This window comes from Alligator mississippiensis, chromosome 5 (assembly GCF_030867095.1).
Source record: "Alligator mississippiensis isolate rAllMis1 chromosome 5, rAllMis1, whole genome shotgun sequence".
NCBI lineage: Eukaryota > Metazoa > Chordata > Crocodylia > Alligatoridae > Alligator > Alligator mississippiensis.
Genome location: NC_081828.1, coordinates 130,538,283 through 130,547,457, shown reverse-complemented (window position 1 = coordinate 130,547,457; position 9,175 = coordinate 130,538,283).

Below are 9,175 nucleotides of genomic sequence, written 5' to 3'. Positions count from 1 at the left end.
GAGGTCAACTGTTATCTGTGCTCAGGACTAACTACAGAGACACAGCTAGATTTTTTCCCTAGCCCTGAGCCAATCCTTCTTCTCTATGCAGATTAAACCTTCTTCTCAGCAGTTTTAAAATCTGCCCCTGGTTACAGGCTTAACTATGTTGGATGTGAAGGAGCTCTGTTGTGCCTCACTTCTTTCACATTCCCGGGATTGCCCAAAGACCTGAGAAAGGAGGAGATGGAGGTACACAGAAGGATTCTCCAGTGGAGAGTTCCCCTCTAATAGAAAGTTCCACTCCAACAGGAACTTCTTTGGGCATTTGCAATTAGATCACAAGGGGCTTTTACTATCTCTGTACTGCAAAGGAGCTGTAAAACTAGTAGAGTAGCTTAGAGGTGCTTACTACAAGCATGAGAACTGAAGCACAGCTCAATGAAATGCCCCATTTATCCTCACTGATGACACCAGGAATCTCTTGCAGGGCATCCTACATAGACTGCTATGTGCAGATCAGTTCCACAGTGGACACATACATTTGTTTGGCTATAGCATAGACTGATGAGATTCATGGTGCTTATTAGATGTGAGAATTGCTTACCATCCATCATCTCATTTGCCGTTCTTGTGCTGGTCTTGAAATTGTATTGTTAATGGTCTGGTTTCTGGTGTGTTGTCTGTAGTCCTTGAGCAATTATTTTTGCCTCTTTTGTAGGAGACTCCGTTTGGCTGGGTTTAAAAACAGATTTCTACCAAGTTAGTTTCGGTTCCAGCAGCAATGGCTGTCAGTACATAGAACAGCTAGTTTTCCTCTGGTTCATCTCTGTTCATTAGGCATATCCATGCATTGCTATAAAATAAGTCCGGATGCTTTGTTTGGTATATTGAATCACATCCAGTGTACATTGGTAAGCTACAGTAATATTGTTCTACTACTGTTTCTACTTGGCTACTGCCTGTAAGATGGAGGCTTAACTTGGCTTCTGCAATCTTTTTGCAGAAGCCAAGATCAAGGGGTTTTCTTCTTCTTATTGTTATTATTATTATTGCCGTACAGCAGCCCTTAGATCTGGTACCACTTCGACTGCGTTGTAACCATCGGTTAAAGAAGGCTTTGCTTCAAGGAACAAAATTCTTCTCAGTGCTGCAGTGACTGGTAAATGTCTCAGCTAGTATAGTTTTATTTGTAATACTTGCCTTTGTGTGTGGTGTTTTGTAAATAAAACAACCAGGCCCTACACCTTCCAATAATGGCATGGAGGGTAGTTAATTTTTAAGGAGAGGCTGTGTAAGCATGCCACAGTTAAAAGTTCTTGATGTAAAGAAAGTCACCAATTCACAAAGGAATTTGATTACCTCTATCCATTATACACACACAGTGAGTGATCGTGCTACTAACCATCTGTCATCTATTTCATTTGCATCATCAACACCTGCCCTGTTTATCTGCTACGTTCTTTTCTTCACTGAATTCTTACACTGCTTTAATAAAATACAGAAATGTTATTGTTAAAAACCAATTAATTTACAATCCTCCATAGAGATAGTATTACTTATAATTCAATTTAGCTTCTAATGACCTGCTTTCTTGCAAAATGACTTAATTCTAGTGTCAAAGATTAGTTATTAGACATTACCCTGCTGTACCAGTCATGTACTGCTGAGACAGGCAAAGCAGCTCTAGGTGTCCCTGGTCATTAATCAGAACTCGAAGACATTTTCCCTTTAACTCATTAAAGAACCTGATTTCATCTACAACCCTTAACTCTTCACTTGGTAGGAGACTTTGCACCTCTCTTTCTGCAGCTTTTCTTAACTTACAATCTTGCAATTTAAGAACATATCTGAAAGCTTAACCAGGTCTGAGAAACCTGTCATTGCCCATTGAAGTATATATTCCACATGTCTTGCTGACTTTCTGCTGTGGAATTCATTTTACATCTCTACCATTATGTGAATGGGGTATGAAGAAAAACATTACTTGCTTTTTCCCTACATCAGATTTTTTTTTTTTTTTTTTTGGAAATTAACACGATTGGATTTTCTACACAATTACAGCGCTGGGTGCACTTTCCCTTCTTATTACAAGGAACAGTATTATAAACATACATCACAGAAACCAACCTGCTTACACGCTAGTAGTTTGGCAAAGCATACTACCTCTAGCCACCTCCTTCCTAGGTTTAACAAAAGGAATTTGCTAAGCAGATGGCCAAATCCAGCAAATTTTAGAAACATCAGCCTGGCCCACAGGTGTTCAGAAGAATGTCTATTCTTGTACTGTGCTCATTTTTATACATCAGCTAGGTATTTAATATGCAAAGCTGACCAAAGTTTTCTTTGTTTTTTTCCAGTAGCCTGAGAGAAATTCTGCTTTCACTTGACACTCTAGACAGTAGTTGGCCTCTCTTCCACTGTGCTAATAACTAAGACACATTCTGCCTTTTACTCAGAGTAGTGCTGGCTGATTTCTGTAGGGTTGTGCAGAATAAGATATTGCTTCATGCACATAAGGAGGCAGGAGCTGGCCCTATGTATTTATATTTGGAAAATATTTGAATGCATTACCCTCTATTCTTGCATGTTTGTTTCTGTGCCATCAAACTAAATTAAACTGCAAATCTTTAAAAATCATTCATACCCAAGCAGCTTAATTCTACAAACAAACAAAAATGCTTTGTATACTATAAGCAAATTATGAAAACTGAAGCCTTGCTTACTTATTTGCAGATTCCCAGCCTCCCCCCCTCCCCATATGCTTGAAGACAAAAGAAACCCACCCTATAAAACTTGAGATTACTCTCAAACCTGACTCTAATCACCTTTAGTTAGACAGGCAGTACAAATAGCAGTGTTTTGATGTGGAAGAGATTTAAAAAAATGATTTAAAGTAAGTTCACATGTTCCAGAGCAGCATCCATTAAATCTAGTTCTTAATGTACTAAGTGTTATGCAGCGTTGGTCTGGTACAAATTGTTATTTTTATCAAATATATTCACTGCTGCATTTGAAGCCATTGTAGACTGTAAAAAGTTACACAATATTTAATAATAATTAAAAAATAGATAGCTAAGGTCTGGTCTGACTTGACAACTGCATGCCACACTGAAAGAATAAGAGATGCTCATTATTTTCCTAAAGCACAAGAATTGGCTGTGCACTGTAGGTTGATGAAACTTGAACAGCTGTCTCTAAGAATCATTTTTTTTTACAATAGACTATCAAGGGACATGTGAATAGTACACCAGACTAACTCTTAAACAACAGGCATTCATACAAATGATCAAACTCAGCTACGAGCGCCTAAGAATAACCTCCTTTGGATGCCAGGGGTGGATGTTGCTCTTGGTACATTGCAAATACCAAAGCAGTGCATAAAACACTTCACTGGGTGAATATTCTATTTGTGTTCTCTGGAATATTTACAGGTGAAAGCCATTAGGAACTGTGACATTAAATGTTGTCCATGTCAGCATCCTTTGGCCAATATGATAAATCTGTTCATGTGAACATCCTTAACAGTATTGTTTCAGAATGATATAGATTTAGGTTTCAATCTGACTAATAAATAATTTGCATTTCTAAATGCCTATTTTCTATTCAGGGTGATGGAGCAGAGTAGTCGGGGGTGGGGTAGGAAACATTCACTTACAGCCAAAAATGTCTTAAAATGTAATCCCAAAATAATCTTGTTTTCAAATGGTAAAAGTTCATGCCTCCAGCTCAGGCAGCACATCATCAGCATCCAGATCAGGAGTTATGCCAAACGTGCTGTAATCTAATATGGAAATGAGATGTTGGCCTTGATATTGTGTCATTCTTCTGAATGGGATCACCTGCACCCATATCTCCTAGGAGGAAATTTCAAACAGAGTTAGCTCCTTAAACCTTCTAATTAAAATGAGAAATCCCCAGGCTTCCATGACTCAGCCTCAGAAAAAGATTATTAGGAATTTAATAGGGAAAATATCGCATCTCAGACCATCTGTGACCCAGTGCTCTGTGAGAATTTAAAGAAAACTGGAGGGAGGAGGCGCACACTCCAATGCACGCTCTAGGAGTACTTTGTTGGAGCTGCAATAAATCAACATAGTTAGAGTACAGCCTTTTTCAGATTTAATTACTGTTACATAATTATTAGCAAAGCAGTCTCCTCTGAAACTGTAAAACTCATTACATCAAAAATCCCTAAGCTCCTGATGGAATTTATGAACTAGTTACTTTCTTTCTAGCTCTGGGAAAATGTAATGGAATATATTCCAGTTTTGTCTCCAGCTTTTTACATGCTGAGCTATTTTATTATTATTATTATGTTTTGGTGAATGCCTCCTATATGCCATTCTTTCACTATGAAATGAGTTTTTTTGTGTGTTGTTCCTTCACTCCTGGCACGGAAACTAGTTGATATAAAATAAACATGCTGGGCCAGATACACCCCACAGCTTCCAAAGCTTTAAATCATACCTCCTCTATGCCTATGGTAGCCACTGAGTTAGAGAAGAGGTTCATTCACCAGGATGGGGAGATGCAGAATTGTCACTGTGCTTCCATGGAGATTCTGCTATGGGTGGGCATCCCTTAAAACCAGGCAGAGCTGTATACAAACCGTGCCAGGGGAGGCTGTCTGTGTAACATGCCAAGGCAACACATTTCCCATCTAGCTTGGACTCACCCCCCTCCCTGTCTGTTCCTGCCCAACTGGGGAGCTGTACTTTCCTGGGTATACTGTGGAGGGGGGCAATGGGTAATTTGTCTTCTATGATCATATTGCTTGTAGACTTAGGCTGTCATAGACTCTCAGTACAGGTTCCACTGGCAGAAGCCAAAACAGTGAGTGTAGCCATGTACAAAGGTAAGGCGTGTATATTTAATACACAGAACGGTGCTAGGAAGATGCTTTCTCTCACTGAAGCCAATAGGAGTTAGTTATTGTCTTCACTGAAGAGTTGGACAGAACCAGTTATCGTGATTTTGACTAGACACAGTCTCATGACATCACAATAATAGGTGAAATAGGTTTTACTTACTAGCTAAGATAGATTGTCTCTCTCATGCAAAAAGTGGCATAGTAATAGTAATGCCATTTGGCTTGCTGTTCAACACAAATGTCCCCATCATATCCTAGTAGAGGTCATTCGCTGTCTTCACAGATAAAACTGGTATTGCTTTAATCCTAGGGTTGCAGCTGTACAACTTTATTAGTTGAAGAGGAATTGTGTTGACAAAGCTAAGAATTAGTTAGAAAATGTGGGACCTTATTTCAAGCAGGTAGGAAAATTCAGATGCTTTCACTCTGTCCTTCATGTAATCTAATTCTTCATCAGTCTTACAGATTGAAGAACAATGGGAAATCTATGCAGTGCAATAAAACAACTCAATTTTGCAACTATCTCCCACACAATCTTAATCCTAAAAGGCTTGTTACAATTAAATTATGCTTTTATTGAGCTTATATCAGGAAAGAGGGGAAAAAAAGAAAAAGAGGAATGAAAAGGCACCTTTTCTTCAGAGGGAATACCGGGCAGAGAGATCAGACTGCCCAAAAGGAGAGGGGGAAAAATTGCATTAACATTGCTTATAGAAGATAGATATCCACATGACACAGAGAAGTGGGGAAGAAACAGACAAGGCAAAGGCAATCTTGAACTGGATTCTGAAATAGAAGAGGGATCAGTAGAATTGCAAGTGGAAAGTGAGCTTTTTGTACAGGGAAAATGCCAGATTGTAGGGTTCTGATGATCTGCATCTAAATGAAGTGAGAGCACAAAGAGGTTTTCAACAGTCAAGGTAAAAGGAATGAATAAAGAATTCCTCAATCCTGGAATTCATAAGGGTGAAATTGAAGAGGAAAGAGGAAGATACAGGAGCATAAAAGGTCTGTGTTTCAGATGAGAAGATGAGAGGCCTAGGTAAGTGAGATGGAAGAGATGAAATTGTGTTTGGGAGATTCTCTTCTAATATGCTGCCCTGTAATTGCTGAGTTACTTGCACACAACAATGGTGACAACTTTCCCTGAAATGTCTTGCTTTTGAAGCTGCAATGAGTTATTTTCTCCTGAATGAGAAATTATAAAGAGGAAACCATTATTGTTGGCACATTCTTACTTTGTAGAAAGCATATCCAAAACATTTAATGGTGCCAGTATGTCACTTGACCAACAAAACATGTAGGAGTGCAGACAGTAATGATTCAGGAAGCCAGTATGGTCCAATATGGACACTGGAGTAGGAGATCTGGGTTTGATTCAGTTTAGGAGATGGGTCAATAGACAATCACTGTGTCACTTCCTATCTTTGTCTCAGTTTCCTTAAGTTTACAGCTGAGGTAAGAATGTTAACTCACCTTTATAAAAAGGTAGGGTGATAGATGAATGGTAGAAAAACACATTATATTATTTGGTATTAAGTGTAGATGTGAAATATGTCAAGTTCATTAAGTGAACTTTGTCTGACTTTAATGCTATGTTGTCCCTTTTACATCTATATAATTTCACTGCATTTAAAGGAGTTTCAGTAGTATAAGTGAGTAGTGATGTTTTATAAATACTTGGCTTATTTTAATATTTATGGCAATTCCTTGTATGCACTGAGGGGAAGAGGAGAACTTACAGAAAAATGCTCTCAATTTTTACTTGTTTTTTAAATTTTCTGTCCATGTTTATAACCATCTGGAAAAGTTGCAAAACTGCCCATTTTTTATTTCTGCATATTTTATATTACTTAATACTCAGAGGGTTTTTTGTTGTTTAAATGGAGGGTGTTCCCATGTGGAAGGTCTTTTTACATTATTTTTGTGTGTTGATCATAACATGTAGTACTCCAGACAGTCATTCTGCTCAGAACTGAAAAACACCATGCATTTCTTACAATAGTACCAATAGACTTCTGGGGGGTTTTCTTCAGTAAAATGCTACTCTAAGTATTTTGCCAGTTTTTCATGTGATAGAATCTTTTGGAGGGCAAAGAAAGGAATTATCAGTTGCAATAAAGTATTGTTAAAACATTTTAAGAGGCACAAAGTCCCCAAATATTTTCAAATGCACATCAGATTCAGTGTTCTGCAACCATCCCAATCACAAAATAAATGTCTTGTGTTGATATTGCCATACAATTATTGGAGGACTTACTACATTTAAAAAATCTTCATTTCTAGTACAGTGGTGAATATTTGCAAAATAAATTGTACTACAGGTATGCAGGTGGTTCATATGTGTCCACATATCTGAACCAATCAATTAAAAGAATATGCACTTCTGTAGGAGAGCCATCATGGTATTTCAGTGATATCTTAAAAAGTTACAGCTGATATAGTTTTGTACATTTACAGTTGATTCTCTGTACACACGTCTACACGTCACCATACACCGATGTTGTTATAGCGCCATGCTTTAGTCCTTCCTTTTGGAAATAGAAAAATGTCTATACTTTTGGGACAGGACCTCTAACGAAGATTTGGCTTTAGTTTTGTTGCTGCACATTATTGATCAGAAACATACATTATTGACATTATATGATTTTAAAGTAATTTAACTTGGTAAGTTAAATAGGTGCAACATGGCTTGACCCAGTGATCCAGCTGGCTAAGCCTCCAATTGGCTCTGTCTCCTTTTTCAGATGGATTCCACTGGGTCAAGCCATGTTGCACCTATTTAAATTACTACATTTTAAAAAATGGAGTTAAGTCCTCCAATCCATACTTTTTAGATGGATCCCACTGGGTCAAGCTACATTGCACCAATTTGTAATGTAGTAGATAAGATGGGGGCAGATTTACATGTTTTCCTACAGTAAAGTAGCGACAAATTACATTGCCTCATGGCATGCTACAGCGACATAGTGATCACATGTTTCTATACGTGATTGCCAGCTACGTTGTCACTCCCAGGTATAGCATGCTGCTACAGCGACACAGTGGCAAAATTTACCCATGTGCCATGCACGCAGCTTAGTAGCCACCCATACTGCACTGGGCTTTAGTACTCCTTTTTGGAAGTATGGGTGGTTATTGCACCACGTGTGTGGTGCACAGGTAAATTCCACCGCTATGTTGCTGTAGCGGTGCGGTATACCAAGGGAGTGCGTCTCTATGGCAACATATGTGGCAATCACATGTAGAAACACGTGATCACTATGTTACCATAGCATGCTGTGCAGCGATGTAGTGTTTCTATGATGCTGTAGGGCGATGTGCAGACACACCCTTTCTTATCTACTGCTTTACAAATAGGTGCAACATGGCTTGATCTCTCATTTCCCTAGCATAGTGAGAAATTGTAAGGATCACAAATATATCCTTACTTCCTCTCATTTACCGAAGCATAGTGAGAAATTGTAAGGATCACAAATATATCCTTACTTCCTGCCAATGATCTTGTAAATTACTGTAAAATCATCTGATGTCAATAGTGTATATGTTTCTGATAGATAACAATGTGTAGCAACAGAACTAGAGCCAAATATCTTGGTTAGAGGTCCTATCCCAAAAGTATAGGCATTTTCTATCTATTTATTCATCAAACTAAAGGTTTTCAAGAGAGCAGAGCTGCCCCCATCAGCTACGGCTGCTGGGCTGGCAGTAGCAGCTGTCTCTTACCATTATGCCCTCAGGAAGAAATGGCATTTGCCAGCAACTCCCTCTGTGTCTCACTCATTTCCTATATTCTCTTATTTCATTTGCATAGTCAACTGGTCCGTATGCCTCAAGAAAACCAGGGAAGCATCTGAGGAATAAGTTGTTAGAAATGAAGTTTTTAAACATCACACCAGGAGGTGCATCCACAAACCTCATTATATTCCCAACAGGTCTGACAGCTCACAAGAAAATAACACACAAGTGAGACTCTCTGCACTCACAGCTGACAATGCTAAAACAGAGAAGGAAGCTTCCTTCCTGATATTTCAGGAAATCAGCTTATACATTCAGTGAAATATTTCTGCAAGCCCACTTTCCATAACAGTGTCCTTATGGTGGACAGACCTTTACTTATGCCAGAAATGCTAAGAGGAGCAAGACTTTAAAAAAATATAAGGACTATCTGCTTATATTGTTTTGTTTCCCTCCATCTGCTTCCCTTTTTCCCTAGTTGAATATCCTGGGGCTATCCCATAAGCATCAATTAACAATTGGTCAAAAAATTCAGAAATCCTATACAATGTCAGGGCTTAGCCTTGCTCCAGAAAGCCCTTTTGG